The following is a 19,056-nucleotide window of genomic DNA, read 5'->3' on the forward strand; positions in this document are numbered from 1 at the left end:
TCAAAACTCTCAAGATTCACCCTTAATTAATAAAAAATATTATAGGGTTTCAAAAGCTTATAACATCTCTTGATTTGAAAAATTCCTTAACGATGGCTCAACCTATTCACTTAAATCCTAACTTTAAATTAAACAATAAAATGCTAAATCTAGATAAATTCCCTCTTATCAAGAATTGTATAGTCTGGGACTTCTGTAAAATCAAAGATCTTCCATTTGAATCTATTAGAGCATCATTGGTAGTCAACACACATACTATACAATTGTCAAACAAATATTATACCCAATAACCTTGATTACAGATAAGATCATAGTCACACCTTTAGAGTTTCAGATCTATCAGCAATTAATAACTCAGCTTCTATTAAGGTCTAAAATGCTTTCAAATGCCTATAGATTAATAACAAAAAATAATACATCAAGACAAAATTCTATACTCCAAGTATTGGGAAAGCCAAACCAAGGAAATAACACTTGACCAAAAACTTGAGGCGATTGACATAACAATAGAAGTAACCCCCTTCAAAAAATTAATATATACTCAGCTTATTATAAACAATAATGCCTATCATACACCCCTATTCCTGAGTAAAATTAATCCAGACATTTCAACTCTCTGCCCAACTTGCCCTAATTCAGTACCTAACACCATTCATATATTTTGGTCCTGTAAAAACATCTACAAACTCTGGTGCTCCTTGAGAGCACAACTTGAGAAAATGGGATATATGAAGTCAACCCTCTCCTGGGAATTGGCAGTCTTGAATATATTTCCTAGTTCCTATAACTTTGAGTCTAAACATATAATTGTAACACTTTGTGCATTACTCAAAACCTATATTACACTCAACTGGCTTGATACATCCAAAACATCTTGGAAGGAGTTTAAATATATGGCTACCAAGTATGTTATGGCAAGCAAACTAAGTACAATAAGCAAAAAGAAAATAAAATACTTCCAAAAATACTGGAGTAACCCTTATAGAAGTTCTAAACTAGATTCTCTCATCTTTAATTCTTTTTTTTTTCTTTGCCTTTATCTCCCCCTCACTTAAACTGTTTCCCTCTTATAATGTGACACCACTTGTTTTTAACTTACAAGTTGAGGTTGTCAATCTCCAACCATTCCACTTAAGGTTATGGTAACAATCTAATCATCACAACCCTACCTCTATTGGAAGTAGTAATATCCATCTTTCTGTATGTTGATAAATTCCCTTTAGTGACAATCGAGTATATATATTATATATAGTTAGTTAAAATTAGTTTTAATTATACGGGTACACATTCTTGTAAGTGTTAACTCATTATGTGCAATATTTCCTCTTATGGTCCATTGTTAAACTATAAGCAATTGCTTAGCAAATGTTAATAATTCTTCTTGCAGTCTGTGTTGATTGTATCTGACAACAAGCAAACAATGCTAGTGAATGCAATTCCTTTTGTCTTTTTTAACTGTCTGATTTTCTTATATTTGTATCTGTATTTGTATATTGAAAATTGTAATAAAAATCATATTACAAAAAAAAGAACTTCCATTGACAATATATGCACTGCAGCTACTTGGTCAAAGACTCATACTTTGGTTACTCATTGCAAATTAGACATTTTGTCCAGAAGCAGAGCTTCCTTTGGTTTGACAGTGCTCCTGCATGTCCTTCCTTGAGGACCTCCCGAGAGTTACCTTGCTGGGGACTCTGACCCATTCATGAAGAAGAATGAAAAGAACATTAGATTTAGAGGTTATGTCCTTACCATAACTTGGCATCTGTGTTGTCCATTTTCATTCTTCCTCACCTTTCCATCCAAACCATCCCCCGGCTTTGTCTTTCCTAGAAGGATCTTTGGATGAAATTGGAAACATCACGATCCTGGTTTCAGCCTCAGTCCTTTCTTGTGTCTATTCCATCTTTATAACATAGTAGGTGCTAAGGCAGCAAACTCAATCTGAGGAGTCGGGGAAGGGACAGAGCATTATGGGTAGAGGGAGGAGCTTGATATTCAGATCCTAAGTCTTGTAAACACAGCCGAGTTGGATGTGGGGATCTGATCCTAGACCTATTCATGAAGAAGAATGAAAATGGGCAACACAGATGCCAAGTTATGGTAAGTACATAGCTTCTAATTTTTCAGTTCCTGCTGTTAACTTCCTTGACCCCTACAACTGCAGATGTTGAGGAAAAAAAAAACAGAACATCTGCATTGTTAGTGTAGCAAAGAGCTTTTGCAAGTCCTGTGCTACAGTTCATGCCACGTAAATGTGTCTGATTTTGAAGAGCATCCTTGATATTGCCTCATATTTTTTCCCTGTCTCTCGTAAAATTTTTGATTTTTATGGTAAATCACCAATGATTGCAGTCACTCACTAATGCCAGAAATTACTTTTATGTTTTTCATTGTTTAGAAACTGCATGGTGATGCAAAGTCTGTTTTTCTGTTAACTTTTGTAAGTAAATTAGACTAATATCTAAAATTGTCTCTGATTTTTAGGCTTTGTCCTCTCATTATATTTTAGTTTTTTTTCTAAGATTTGAGCAAAGAAGTTTATTTATACATTTGTCAGCCAAGTAAGTGCACTGGTCCAAAAACCCTTTTTGGGCATGACCTTGGCCAGTTGGAAATAGAAGAACAGCACTGCGTAATGAATTTAACAAACAAATAACAGAAGTAGAATTTACATTAATGTCAACCACATTACACAGTAGCAATAATAAATATCTGAAATGATATGTTAATGCTACAGAGGTGCAATGGGCTACTAAAGGTAGGTTGTATTAGATTTGATCCAGAGAGGTAAAATTATAACTGGTTGAAGTAAGAACGAGACACAAGACGTTTAGTGGATTGTGGAAAATGTCAGTGCGTGAAGAGGGTGCAGGAGGCAGACAGAAAAAACAGCTGAAATAAGCATGAATATAAGAATTATAAGTGGGAAACTGAATCAAGGAGTGGGGTGATACTACAGTTACTAACATATTAGGGATTTAATTAAGAATTCACAATATCTTCCACAGCTTCATAAATGAATCCTGGTATTCTAAAAATACCTCATCGGCTACTGAAGATCGCACCTTCTACAAACTTACTCCCAATATGTTGACATCATTGGGGGACTCGGTGACCACTCCCAGTTTGTAATCAGCAGCAGACTTGGTGAGCCAGAAACCATCTAATTTGGCCTGGACTTCTGAGAAATAGATACCAAACAGTAAGCAGTTCAGTTCGTTTTTTGGGTGTAGACTTTTATAGTTCCCAGGGTCAGTTGATGGCTCCCCTTTGGGCTCGAGGAATTACTGTTGCTGTTCTCCATTCTGCTCAAGATGTGAATAAAGAGAACTCCAAGTGGGTCCACTAGGTCTTGTTTTAGATTGTTTAGTAAACAACCTGAGATATTATCTGGTCCCACTGAGGCCATGTTTTTTGCCTTGGCAAGCACTGAGATGACCTGTTTTCTAGAGATACTAGGCAGAGAACTGGTGTCAGGAATGCATTGGAGTATGGTAGGTGGGGATAGCAGGGTAAACTTTACACTGAATGTGTCAGCTAGCAGGTTGGTAACATCTTTCAGTGTAGTCTACAACCAGTTTGGCACATAGCTGGGCATTCGCTTAGACTTCTGATGTAGTTAAAGAATGCCTTCTGATTATCCTTGGCTAGAGATGCAACTTTAGTTTTGTAATTTGCTTTTGAAGACTTTACAAGATTTCTGATTTTCCTGTTTAGTCTTAGCAGGGAACTCTTCCTGTGCAGAATGATATCTGTCTGGCTTTTGGACAACAGTTTCTTCCTGTTGTTATATAATCTGTTTATACAAGTCCACCATGGTGGCTTGTTTTTATGGGAAGACCTGGTTTTGATCTGGTCATGTACAGCAGAGTTTATACACTCGCTTAACTGTTTATACAGGGCATTTGCATACACTTCTGCATAGTGATCATTGGTGTCTGAGATTGTGGGTGGTCTGAAGCTTTTTATACCATCACTTAGTATTCTGTAGTTAGCTTTGGTGAAGATTTTTTCTTTTATAATTTTTGCTAGTGTGTGGGTGTCAGTTCCAGTAGTTACTTCTGTTTGTGCCTTCTTTTCTTAGATTTCTCCTCTCATTCTTCCAGTTGCCACAGCTTTACCATCCCAGAGAGCTGCTGTTTTGCCTGCCTGGGCATGCTGCACTTTTAGGTTCATAGGTTTATAGATTAGTACTAAGCTAGCTGCCCTTGTGAGCCATTTTAAGCTTAGCCAATTATCCCTTGTGAGACTCAAACCCTGCACCTTGTGTTTGTAAGGCAAACACCTTAACCATTAGGCCACCCTCCCAACCCTTTCTGTGTCGGTTGTTTATATATGATGAAAAAGAACTCCTCTCTATGCATAGGTGCAGACACAGAGAGTTTCACACAATTTCTGGTTAAAACAGAAGAGTTTAACTTACTGTAAATGCAAATTACTCTTCCAGAATCAGAGTAACTTGTGAAGTTATGACTCTAGTGACTTTGCTGATGGAAATGGGCTAATGATACTACAGATGGCAAAGCCAAACAGCAAAACAAAAGTGTAATTTAAGGGGGGCACTTGGAATTTCTTGGCATCCTCTTATCTAAATGTGGTAATTTCTGGCAAATACCATACAGATGAGACATAATCAACAAAGTAAAACAGCAATTCTCCTAATTTTATTAAGCACCTATTCTCTCTGTGTTTCTGTCTTTTAACCCCAGCATGCATTCCCGTGAAACACAAGCATCCACAGAGCTGTAGCCTGTCCTCATACATGCTCTTTAAACATAAAAGTCTGCCAAATAGCTTTAACAAGTTGCTTCAACTTGTGTAGACAAGGCAAATGAGAAACAACAGACTTTGTCAGCAATTAACTTAACTTTCCAACTTTTTATAAATTCTCTCTCTTCCTCTTTTTTTGGTGGTAGGCGTGCAAAACTTAGCTAGAAGAGAAACAAACAATAATTAATCCATGATTTATGCTGACACACCATTTTTAAATTAAATGCTTGCCTGTTGTCAGATTTGGCTCTGACACATTGTGAATGCTTTTTGTTTAACTGCTGCCATCTCAAAGTATCACCTTCACCTACTGGATGTACAACCTTGTTTTGTTTCTTTTCTTTTTTTAATGCATATAGAATACACTTTGAACCAAAAATTATTTATGCACAGCTACAATAATAAACAGTAAACTAAATATGTTTTTTATATTTTATAATGGTCCAATTAGCCAAAACATTCCAGACATTGAACTGACCTAGCAAGCCTAAGCCAACTATATATTTTTATAAAATGTTTAAGCCAACAAAGGTTTGTTTGAATTCATTCTCCCTGTCTGCAGATATATCTCCTAGAAAATACATATGTGAGAAGCAGAAATGAGTGACCATAAAAGAGTGAACAGATAAATAAGTGACCACGCATTTGTGCAAATCACATTTGGTTGAAGTCAAGCTGTAGATATGTAGGGTGTGCAGGAAAAGGAATGATGGATTTAAAAGGAGGTGGTCTTGAAAAGTAGCAACCTGCATTATAGCAAGTACTGTGTATGTGTGTGCGTTCACAGGTCAGGGTTAGAGATTTAGTATTGTGTTTGGTGGTATGGGTGTTCCGTGTCCTTTTTTCTCGATTTGTGGTACTCTTAAGGAAATGGTTTTTAGTAATGCAAGTAGAACAGTAGTTTGGTTTAAGAACTTTTGAAGTGGTAGAAGATGTAGGATCTGCAAGAGAATTTCAAGATACATTTTGGAAACTACAGATGGTAATGGATAGGTTATGCAGGTGAGAAAGGGCAAAGTAGTACCAAATAGAAGAAGGAGGAGAGAAAAAAAGCCAGTAGAAAAGGCAAGGTGGAAAATAGGAGGACACAGAAGAGATTTTGACAAAACGATAGTGTGACACAAAGTAAGGTGAAAGTGGAAATTGGAAGATACAACCATGAAAGGGAGGTTAAGGAGGGGACTAAGCCATGGTGAAGAGATAGTTATAGACAGCAGTGGCATTTGATGAAAGGGAGACAGTGTCAGGGTTGGCCATGCAGGAACCAGCACCATATGGAAAGCAAGGGTTAGTGAACAGCAAAGGTTATATGTGGCAGAGGATGAAAGGCACAGAACAGTGGAAAGCTTATAGGAAAAGTGCAGGAGTGATAAACAGGGTATCTTATGCATAAAAGGGATTGAAGCAGCCAAGAGAGCTAGTGAGGAGGGAAAGCTAAGACAAAAGGTATAGTAGTATAGGGCAGGAAGTGAAGGAGATGAACACCAGCATGGAGACAATCAAAATAGCTTTGGTGAAGGGACACTATATCATCAAGGAGATTAACTGTCTTGAGAAGAAAGGCAGTTGGCAGCAGATTACAGTGAGATGTGGACTGAGATGACCAAAGTAGTCATCTGGGGGAGAGCTGAATGCATATTATGCTGCATGTAGGTATAAATGACCTGAGAGAGGAGACATTTGAGGTCGTTACAAGCAAAGTTATGGTGACAACAGAAGGACATATCAGGGTTTCAATATATCATTCTAAAAAATGTTACGAGAGCCTACAGCCAGCACACTGAGAAAGGAAAGGGTTAAGGAGTACAATGGCTGACTGCAGGAGTGGACAAGAAGAGAAGGACATGGGACTGCTAGAAGGATTGGTCAAAGACCAGGCATCTCTGTGCTGGGAAAAGGTTCCCCTCTTAATCTAGAAGTGACATATAAGTTACAAGCTGGGTGGAAAATGTACATCTCAGTAACTACCTTTTATCTAAGACAGGAATAGGATGAGGTGTCACAGTAACCGAATGAGTATGATACTACATGGCAAAAGGAAAAAAAGGAAAAATGACACAGAAGATAGGAGAGGAACAAATAAGGGTAAATTGAATTATTGAAACTGAAAGAACTGTCACAAAAAGTTAACTAAATAAACCAAGACTTTGGTGGTAAAATCCAATGAGCTTGAAAAAATCTTGGTGTCTGTATTTTTTCAAGCTCATTGGATTTTACCACCGAAGTCTTGGTTTATTTAGTAAATTGAATTATGTTTGTATTGTATTCCTATGTAATGTATGGCATCCGTGTATGATAATGGGGATCTATAGGTGGGAATGTTGGTAGAACAGATGAACATTGCTAATACCTCTAAAACAGGACCACCTATTCAAGTGGAAGGGACATGGATATACCTTTTTGGGTTAGTCAGGAATGATAAATGGTTGTAGATAATCGCACAACTTAATAAATATATGAAGAGGTAGTAGTCAATTTATGTTAGAATTTTTTAATACTAGACATTTTTTAGTGCTGTGATTAAAAATAATATTTATAACATTTGACTCACTAGCTCCATCTCAAGTTTCTACACAGTTTACTTTTATATTGACCTTATTGTAGAACAGCATTTTTCTTTTTAGAGGCACAGTACATTTTCAGGAAAATTAGTAATACTTATTTAGAAGTATTCCAGCCTGTTTCTTACCATTTTTATAATATTGTGGTGCAAACCAAAAGTTATATGCATCATTTTGTATCCCTTTCAGCCAAGAATCAAAATTGCATATGCCGTACTAGTGACTATAACGTCTCTACCTTTCATCTTTAATAACCTTGTTCACTATCTCTTCTGCATCTTTATCCCTCAGTAGACTGTTTTCCTATCATAATCTGTCACCTTGTTTACAATGTTTCATTCATACTTACCTCAAATACCCTCTATAATCTAAACAGACAAAATTTACCCATTATATTATAAGACCTATCAAACTGTATAGTCCTACCAGAGCCCTTGCTCCTTAACTGTAAATCTCCACTCTCCCTCCTTAAACCAAAAATCCCTAACTGATCCCGAAACCTAAAATTCCACTCCCCTTACCTTAAAGTCCTCGATCACTCTCTAAATCTAAAACTTCAAACCACCTCCCTTAACCTATATTACTGGATTGCTCGCTAAACCTCAAACTCCCTTGCTGCTCCCTAACCATAAAACTCCCCTGCTGCTCCTTAACTTTAAAACTCCCCTTCCACTCTGTAAATGTAACGCCCCTTCCTGGTCACTGCCCTGATGACCTGCACATCCGCCACATGACTGCTGCACTTACCTCACTCAGACTCAAATAATGTATTTGGGTAAGGTGCAGCAACTGTTTGCCCAAACTTATATTCAAGTTCATGCAAGTGGACGTCTGTATGAGCACCAGAATGCTTGAGCCCCTGGCTTCAAGATAGAGGTCTTAGAGTGCTTGGTACATGAGTGATCGTAGTAGAGCAGTCTTTTTGCAGTAGTTGTATAGAACACTGAGCAGATGAGAAATAGCAGACTGATCATCTCTATGTGTGTGTGATCCAGTGCTCTTTGTGTGCAATACACCTTTCAAGATAGAAGAGTAGATGAGGTACCTTCCAGTCAAAGGTCATCACTTACAAAAGCACACAGACCTAAGGGCAATGTGGAATTCTTCAAACACTTTAAGCAGCATGTTTTTTGAGAGGGAATATTTTTTTCCAAAATAACTAGAAGTAACATTCCAAGAATCTCATTTCTGTATGTTTCCAATCATAATGCTTTGTGTTGAAAACACTGTTAATTAACAAAATTTGAGTGCATATTACTTAACAAAGATAATCTTGTAACTTTAGTTTTTCAAGATGTTCATTTGTAAAGTGTGGTATTTATTCTGATCTTTAGAAGAATGTCAATAATACCTCATGCCGTATATTTGTTATAACATAGTTATTCTTCAAAAAATATTGATATCAGACTCAATACCTCATCCCATAGTATGTCAGCAGCAGCCTAACCTCCCAAGAGACATTTGATGTATACATATTTAACACTAACCCCTCCTCCAAATATATATATATATATATATATATATATATATATATATATATATATATATATAGTTTTCAACAATAATATAACTTTATTTTCCATTGTGCCAAAAGACATTAAAAATAATTAATGTTGGAAAAACAACAATGCTACATACTAATGCCAGTCAGTGCCTTCCCATCTGGATGGTAAAAAGTAATCATACCTCTAAGCTTTAATTTCATTGTCCATCTTGATCCCTTATTACAGATTCTGACACAACTTGTAATGCTGAACGACAACTAACAAATTTCACTTCCCTGAATATGAGTGGCTACTCTTGCTAGACATAAATTTGATTTGCAAGTATTCTTGAAATAGAAAAATAGCTTCTCATATTGAAAGAATATTGGTTCCATGACATTTAACTGTGTCACCTTGTGGTTTCTTTGTTAACCACTGTTAAAGCAAATGATTAGGCTAAGGTCCACTAAGTTACTATTTGTCCTTTTTGTATATGTTCTTAAAATGCATTCCTAGATGTCCTTCCATGTCACTGTTGCAGTATTCATAACCTATGGGATCTCCTGTCAAGAATTCTGCAACAGTGACAGGGATGACATCTACTGTCATGGTAATATTTTACACAACTTTACTTTATTTATTAAATACTCTCCAAGTCTTAGATGGATGTTGCGCCACCTTTTATATTCTCTTAAACTGCGTGGCAATTAGTAGTGCTGCCTCTTCATCTCTAGGTTCTCATTTCAGTTTCCAGCTAGAGTGCCTTCAGTGTAAAGTCTGCATGTCCTCCCTCTGTCTGCTTGCATTTTTACAGTGTGCCCTGATTTCTTCTTACATCCCGATTGCTATTTCGGTGATCCTCTAGATTGTGTTTATGTATACATGTGATGTGTGAATGGGTCTACATGGGAATCATGCCAAGGACTAGAATCCTGTTGTGGATTAGTTCTTTGTCTTATACCCCTTGCTTGCCAAAATAGGTTGTGACTCCCCCAATGACTGGTTGGAGTTCTGGGAGTCTTACTTTAAATATAGTATCTGAAACACCTTCCATATGGGCAGACAATTCACATGACACAATAATAAAATGACATAGGAAATCAAGTTCTTTTATTAAAACATACATATTGTGTAGTACCTTGACTAAAGCCTTCAAGAAGAATAACCTTCTAAGTAACAAACACAGTTAATATGCAGTCAAGTAGGAATCGATTAAAGCACTAAGACAATAAAACATAAGCCAATAAAATTACTCAAGCAATCAAATAAACAAATCAAGTTTTTAAAAGGCATTACTTTAAAACATTAAGGCAGTAAACGTTGATATAAATACGATTTCTTCATAAAGTATGTATTCCCTACTATTACAGCCTTCCCTTTCATTTTGAATTAACTGTTGCAAAATTATAGCATCCAGTAACGTACTGCCACTGTTGTGACACCGAGAAAAATCAGTAACAACAGAAATGACTTTTGTATGGAACTTAATATCTCTGATGTGTACCAGTAATCCAACATTACATTTTCTACTAGTGCGTCATATGTGTATTAGATCACAAGGACACATTAATGCATAAATAACTGAAGTAGTGTCACAAGAAAAACTTTAGTTAACTTCACGTTTTTTTTTTTTAATTCATCCTTCCAAACTATGTAACTGTAGCAAAACAATAACATTCTCCTCAAAAGAAAGTACCCCTGGATTGTTGTTGTTCACTAGTATTTTTTTTTACATAATGACTATGAACTAAAAAATCTTTAACAGGAAAAACATTTTGAAGAAAAAAAAAGGTTTTTTTCAAAATTATGTCATCCTTAATATATTTCCATTATATTTTAATCTGTGTGATTGTAATGTCGCAAAATCTTTTTATTCTGGCATGTTTTGATTAAGTTATAAAATAGCACTCATGTTGTCGATCCACATTTGAAAGATGTCCCAATAAGTATTCTCTTTTTAAAAATTACACCTTATTATAAGCCTTTCGTTTCTTGCTTGCAATGCATAATTGATGTAAAACTGCGTAACTTATTTTGCTTCAGTCAGCATGACTACAAACATAGATCACCCCATCTACCTCTGAATCCAAACACGAATGTTAGAAATATGTGTAACAAACCCCAGGACATTTGATAATATCTAGCTGCTTATTCCACTGATAAACTAGTTACTACTGAAACTACATTATAGAAAGATATATTAAATAATGAAGTCCTCTTAATGGATTTAATATAGTCAGGCTCAACAGGAAAAACAAACGTGTTTGTGATATTGCTATTATTTACAAAAAAAAAATTGTCATAAATAAGCCTGTTTCCCCCACAGATCCCAAAATGTAGCAATGAGGAACTTCTCATATCACTCCTCTAAATCAAAAATAGAAAGTGTCCGTGTACCTCAGCTATATATATATTTCACCTGGTAACAACATTTCCACAGCAGAAGATATATTTTACTGGATATCTCACCGTAATTAACAAAAAACTGTTATACTAGGTGGCCTGAACATACACTAGGACTGACCAACAGTGTTACTCCCCCCAGAATCAATTAACTTACATGGCTTTACACAGCTAATCACTTCCACCATTTGAATCAATAAAAAGTCTGACAGACTCTCTACTTTAGATCAGATCCTTGCCAGCAAACAAACACAATTCAAGTATTTGGAAGTCTCCCAGACACAATAAGTGAACAAATTCCCACCTATGCACTCAGAAAATATGGTACCCAATCAAACGTAATTTATAACGAAATACTTAATGCAAAAAAGTTAACACAGTTACCTTTGTCAGTACTGACCTAACATAAATGTAACGTGTTAAAATCCATGCCACTTGATGAAGCTGTATCTCAGTTTAATGAAACCTTAATAAATTTTCTTACTGGCCTAGCTAGCTAAAAACAAAAGAGCCAAATTAAACCCTGCACAAACTAAATAAACTAAAAAAAACTTATGGTTTAAAGAGACAAAACCTAAAAAGATTGGCATAAAAGCAAAACACATCTTATACATATACATTTAGTAATCTCAGAAATCTTACGAAGCTCTGCATTAAAGTGTGTAAACAAACATTTTATGCCATCCTCCAGTATAAACACACACACACACACATATATATATATATATATATATATATATATATATATATATATATATATATATATTTATATATATATGGGTCCACTTCAAAATACTGACTTTCAAAATACCTAAACTCAAAATACTGAAAACTCAAAATACTGAAAACACACAGGATACCAACACTTATTATATTCCAGCACAAGTACATACTGAAACAAATAAAACACAAACCATATTTCTCTTCTGCAAGTATAAGCAGGGGGGCAAGCCCCCCTCCACTACCCATGTGGGAGGCTGTGCTCCCCACACCCCCTGCTGCTTAAATATATCAGCTCCAAGATTGCACTTTAGTGTATTGAAGTGCAATCTCAGAGTTGATATATTTAAGTAGCAGGGGGTGTGGAGGGCGCAATCCCCCACATGGGGGGTGCAAAGGTGCTTGCCCCCCTGCCTATACTTGCTGAAGAGTGATATGTTTCTGTATGTAGTTCTGCTGCAATATAGTTGTGTTGCTATACTGTGTTTTCTTTTTGATATTTTTCGTTTCAATATTTTGAGCTCTAGAGATTTTGGTCTCAGTATTTTGAGTTTAGGTATTTTGAATGTCAGCATTTTGAAGTGGACCCATGCATATATTTATATATATATATATATATATATATATATATATATATATATATATATATATATATATATTAATACATCCTGGCCAAACCACCACAATCTCTCCTTCTAATTCTAATGCTACTGACTCAATTCTGTCTCAGTTGAACTCCTACTTTATACAGACAGTACAAACTTGTACTAATAATAACAATAACCCCCTGCATCCTGCCCTAACCAGTCATATTCATTATTTCCTTCCGGTCACCACCTTTACTATAAAAAGAAGCTTCTACTAAGTTGAAACCAGATTAGGTTTAAACCTCACCATAGTATTACCACGGCTTTCTTCAAGTCTACCAATCTCATAAACTAGCATAGAAATGATGACAGCCTGGCATTTTCACTATTCTTAGATTTTTCAAAAGCATTTGCCACCATATCCCAGCAGCATCTTCTTACTAAACTTTCTTCCCTCAGCCCTCCCCATTCCTCTCTCTCTCATGGTTCCATCTGAATGACGGGCAGCAGGCAGTCAAATGGAAACAAAATCTTTCCTGCTTCCTACGAATCACTGTTGGTGTCTCAGAAGGACTGGTATTAGGCCCTCCCTTATTTAACATTTTTATAGGCAGTCTACATACGGTCATCAGTCTCACTAATATGGTTCAGTATGCCCACGACTCTCACTTATATGTGCAGCCTCACCCCTACAAATACTTCAGGACATCACCCAAAATTCTTTCACATAGCTATAAGATGCAAATTTACTTTTAAATAATGTTTTTCAGCCATAAACAATACCAAAACAAAACACAATCTTTCGAAATATCGCTTCCAATAACAAGAACATTTGAATCTGTAATCCAAACTAAACTTCTGGATGTCGTAATTGACAGTAACCTCAAATATGACCAACACGTATTGCAAGCCATTAAAAAGACATACCAACTTGGCCCCCTGTATAGAACCAAAAGCTACCGGATAGACTATGCAAAATAAAGACTTGCATCTACCTACCTTTTTCCAGCATGACCATATACCTTGCCTATTATTACAAACTTAAATACTACACTTAAATGTTCTACCTGTTGCAATAAAGTATACATATTTGCTGCCAGTCTTATGTGTTGGACTCATCTTTACAGAGCCAAATGTTTAACATGCTCACAACTTATTACTGCATGCGATATTATACAACCAAAAATTGTCCAGCAGTACAAAAATACTCTGCAGCACCACTTTCCAAGTAGGGATCTTTGTTTAACCAGTAAACTCTTAGTAATCGCAACAAATTCCAATAACGCAGCAGGTAGGTTACATATCTAAATTCTGGAACACCATCCCGACATACCTAAAACAGATAACAGATAATCAATCTTTCCACCCTCAAGCCCTTACTAAAACAATTCCTAAACTAGGTACATTGTAAAGTTAAAACTTACTTCTCTGACATAACCAGAAAGTTTATAGCCTCTACATTCTTACTGCCATCTGTTCTCTAAGCTGCCCCAATTTTACTAACCTTCAAGTGTGGAAATTTTTCAAACTTGAGGAATGTTATAATAAAATAGCTGAATTTGCTGTAAACTATACCAGTAGAATACACCACTGTCTAGTCCTTAGAGAATTAAACTAGTTGAACTAAAACATCACCTGTCTCTCTCGCTCTCAGCAAACTACAATACAGACTTCCCTGTAAGCCAGAAAACTGCCCAGCTCGTAACAACCTAATGTGACACAACTCCCCCAATAGAATTCTATGCTCAAGAGAAGAATCACTAATCACTAAAATCAAATCATCTAATACTGCAGGTGACTCTATAATTAAACAGTGTAGGTAAACCATGGAACCACATCCCACTACCACTGAAATCCATTCAGAATGTAAACACAACTAAAACTTCACCTATCGGATTGGTGTAGATGCCCTTGTATATCTCCAAGATAAATGCCACAGTTATTTTCAGCTTGTCATATTGTCAAACCATTTTTCTTCATTCAGAATCCTATGCCCCTCAATGTCTTCACCAGTATCTGAATAGTTATACTTAACACCTGTCAGTCATATACATAGTTTTGTGTCCCTACTTTCCACCCCACCTTTATACCTCTAATATTAACCTTATGATAACCATATATAATTATTGCTAAAATAATTTAGTACCCCACCTCTTAAATACATTAACATTTTCTGCCCTACCAAGTTTCTTCCCTTACTTATATTTCTTTGAATTTTTAATCCCTGCATACCCCACATCTGAACTACAATACGAACACTTCTGTCCTACCAAGTTCCTTCCGTCATGTACATATCTTTCAATGTCTAATAACTAATCACAATATTCATTATCTGTTTGACCAACCCACTAATACACTTCAGCTGCTCAGTGTTCAACACCTACTAAATGCATAAGTATCTCTTACACTGTAGCTGTTTCCTGTATTTCATATGAATATAATCTACTTAGCAAAAGTATGTGTGATTGTTACTGTATGTTACTTAATGTCTGTTCATGTATAATGCTGTATGTCTGTTTAAAAATATTTGTAATATGTTGGAGCTTATCTCCCTGGGCCTCTGCTAAATAGAGATTTTTGACTAAACCCCATAAAACAAACCCCATAAGTAAAAGCAAAGTAAATGAAATCACACATGGTTGTGCACATCTGATCTCCTTTCCAGCCTATACCTCCATTCCTTTGTAACTTCTTTCCCTTTCTACACAACAAACCTTTCCACCACTCCTTGTCAGTTACATTTCTATCTTAATCCCCACTTTACATTTCAATTTCTTTCCAGAGTTCTCAGTTTACCAGTCTCCTTCATGTTCTTTCCACCAATGTCTTATAACCAGATTCTGTGTCAGTATGTATTCATACCCCTATTATCCTCGACTCATCAGCTATACAATACTATCCATCCCCTTTTAGTTTTAACTGTTACCAACCTACAAGCTAATATTTCTTACTGGTTTCCTCAATTTCATTTAATCCTAACATCTATACTTTAACTCTCCTTACCCATGCTATAGAAGTCATATCTGATATCTGCTTTCCACATACAGTGATTATAAAAAGTGTACACACCCCTGTTAAAATGCCAGGTTTTTGTGATATAAAAAAATGAGAAACTCCAAATAGTACAACCTCTGCGAGTGAGGCAGCTGCAGGGTCCCAAAGAGCAAAGTATTCAAACAAAAAGAAAACAGGACCAGCATACAAGGCACCTTGAAAATAAGCACTGAAGAAGGCTTTGTTAAATATTTGCCGAAACTGGTCTGTTTTTCAAGAACCTCAATCAATAAATTTATTTTCAAGGTGCCTTGTATCCTGGTCCTGTTTTCTTTTTGTTTGAATATAAAAAAATGAGACCACAGTAAATGTATTTTATTTATTTATTTTATTTAACATTTGTTTACGGGGAAAGTCCAACTTGGAACAAAGCCAATTTTCAGTGGAGGCCCAGGGAGAAACGCTCCAGATGCATGTCTTTGAAACATGGGAGGAAACCGGAGCACAAAGAGGAAACCCACACAAAAGCAGGGAGAAACGCTCCAGATGCATGTCTTTGAAACATGGGAGGAAACCGGAGCACAAAGAGGAAACCCACACAAATGCAGGGAGGACATGCAGACTCTGCACAGAAGGCACTCCAGCTGAGAATCGAACCGGAGAACCTCTTGCTGTGAGGCGACAATGCTACCGCTGCACCACTGTGTCATCCAGTTTTGAAATAAATCATTTCAAAACTTTTCCCACCTTTAATGTAACCTATAACTTGTACAATTCAATTGAAAAACAAACAAATCTGTTAGGGAAAAAAATATAAAAAGTAAAAAACATACAATATGCTGGTTGCATAAGTGTGTACACCCTTAAACTAATACTTTGTTGTGTGTGCACAAATAAGTAATAAATATGCAGTAAGTACTAAACAAGTAGCATTGATCATTGAAATTGCTAGACCTAGTGATTATAGTGTCTTACATACAGAGAGACACAAAGCCATAAAATATCAAGATGTGCAGGCAGAAATGAGAGCAATGTGGAAGGAAGATACTGTTCTAATAGTAGTAGGAGCAGAGTCTCATTAAAAGAATTTCCAGTCATATTCAGGTATGCTACCAATACCTGTAACTCCAATGAACTGCAGGAGGAGTCAATTCTAGAAACATTATGGGAGCTGCAAAGATCACTTTTGGCTAACACCAAAGACTGAAACAATGCTAATTTCCTATACTTTAAGTGTACCCTGACTTCATGAACTTTAATTGTACCCTGACTTAGGAATGGAATGGAACCCATTCCCATCATGGTAATAGAAACCCAAGGACTTGAAGAAATTAAACTGAAGGAAATACCTGTTTTATTTTTGTATAGTGTCTCCAGAGACTAATTACTTGTTTGTATCTGGATGTCTTAAGAACTATCTGGATAAATTATCACCGGCATTGGCATCAACCCCATTTTTCCAGTTTTGTACATGAGGTTGGGGTGTCACAATTCGTGTAACCATCACCTAAAGCTAATATTCAAGGTATTAGGTGGAGTAAAGTACTTTTGTATATAATTTGTTCTCTCGTGAGTATCGTAAATGTATCTGCTGGAGTTTTTCTTCCTATCTTCTGTAAAATGGTCATTGCCCAGTCAGACATTCTAGGTCAAAACGACAGACAAATAAGTAAATTCATACATAAATAAGAAATCTAGTCTAGAGCTATAACGTCTCCTGTTTTTTCCCAGTTAGGAGTCGCCACAGCGGAACTCCAGTCCGCTAATGATTGGCAGTCGATTTTTATGGTGCTGAGTTGCCAGCCCGACGCCCAACCTTCATCAAAGGCACGCCCATTCACGCATGTCTTTCGGAGGCCACTCAACTGCGGGGAGGACATGCAGACTCCAGACAGAAGGCAGTCCAGCCGAGAATCAAACAGGAGAACCTGTTGCTGTGAGGCAACAACGTTACCGCTGTACCACCACGGCCTTACAGAATTATAAAGTCTCCTAACTCTAGTGAACTCACTATATGGCAAAGACACTTTTATATGTGATGGATGACAGCTAGACATATACAGGGGTATATTAGAGATTGTGGCTTCCTGTATTGTCCAGCGGCTGTATATGCATTTGCAGTACCAGTATTCATAACATCCACTAAATCAGTTTCAGTTGGATGCATAGTGTGAAATGCAAGACATAAGGGTTAAAATGTGACAGTTGCAAATAATTTGCCGTCATTAATAGCTCCTTCACAAACATAACAATGTGTTCTATAAAATGATAATCTTTCAAATGTTTTTGAAAAAAAATCTAATCTGTACAAAAACTCTTCTACCATGCACATAAATTGGCATAGGCAGCGACAAAACTTGCCCCGATAGCTGTACCACACTTTTGCAAATACATTTTAAACATAATTTAGTCAGCTCCTTAATCTAGTTTGCCTGGAGTGAAGAGTCTAAATAATTTCAAGTGCCTTTAAAACCTGCTCATGAGTAATACTAATGGAGACCCAAAAGTCTTCCTGTGACCATTTAACGAGTCTGGGGGGTCCCTAATATATAACCACAAATGACATTGGGTAATTATCTATCTATTACCTTCTCTGTAACTTCAGTAAAACTGCAGCATCCTGGTATTATTGGCATTTCTGGAGGCTTAGTTAGGCTTTTATCTTTTTGGAATACAATAAAATGCAGAAATGTCAGCCTTCTGCATTAAAGACTTTTTCCCATCTTTATATTAAAAAAATAATCATCTAATCCTTTATCAATTCAACCAAATTCTGTTGATCTAATTCATAATCATGTCAGCAAATAACTTTGTAAGTATTTCTATTAAAGTGATCATAACACATTTGATCATATTGAATAAAGTGCATAACTACCTTATCAGATAGTTTAACTACTAATGTTGGATAAAACTATATTGTTATAAGTGAAATCCATTCATCTTTAGATAAATTATGACTGACAATTCAATTTTTATTAAAATCTTTCAAAGCATCTAAAACAATATTTAACATATCTAAAAATTATTATTTTTTGCATTTTGAAAAGGACATAAAGGATGAAAAAATATTATTATTAACATTCACTTCTAATGGTGTTATACCCTTCATCCAAGACTGTCAAGAATAGAAACACATGATTCATTTTGTAGCTGTTTGATATTTCGTGTTCTATTGCATTTACACAAAGAGAAGGGGATTGTGTCAGATAAACTGAGCTTCCCCTTTTCCTGTATTTCTGTGTTGCCTAGTCTATGAACAGGCACTGGGGCAGTTTAAGAAATGGACATTCTTCTGAATGTATTCCAAAAACTTGTTACAGACAACGCCCTTCATACCGTCTCACATCATGTCCCTTTTTGTTTTTCCTTCTCTGTTCTCAGATATACATTGAAGTTTGGTGCTCTTTCCATCTCCAAGTTTAGTGCTAACTGTTTTTGATAGCTTTGATTTATATCTTTACTGAGATTCTTTGTGAAACCAATTCATTGTTTATTTTTCCTAATAGACGAATACTGTAGTCTTTTAAGAGT

The 19,056-nt window shown here is 36.1% G+C and overlaps 1 protein-coding gene across 3 annotated transcripts in view; it reads left to right on the forward strand.

Annotated features, from left to right (window-relative positions):
* The window catches only part of PARP6 (poly(ADP-ribose) polymerase family member 6), a 1,412,227-nt gene that overhangs the window by 1,248,614 nt on the left and 144,557 nt on the right, over nt 1-19,056 (forward strand). The window lies entirely within an intron of this gene.

The sequence above is a fragment of the Protopterus annectens genome, chromosome 7.part0, assembly GCF_019279795.1.
Source record: "Protopterus annectens isolate FY-2018-M chromosome 7.part0, PAN1.0, whole genome shotgun sequence".
NCBI lineage: Eukaryota > Metazoa > Chordata > Ceratodontiformes > Protopteridae > Protopterus > Protopterus annectens.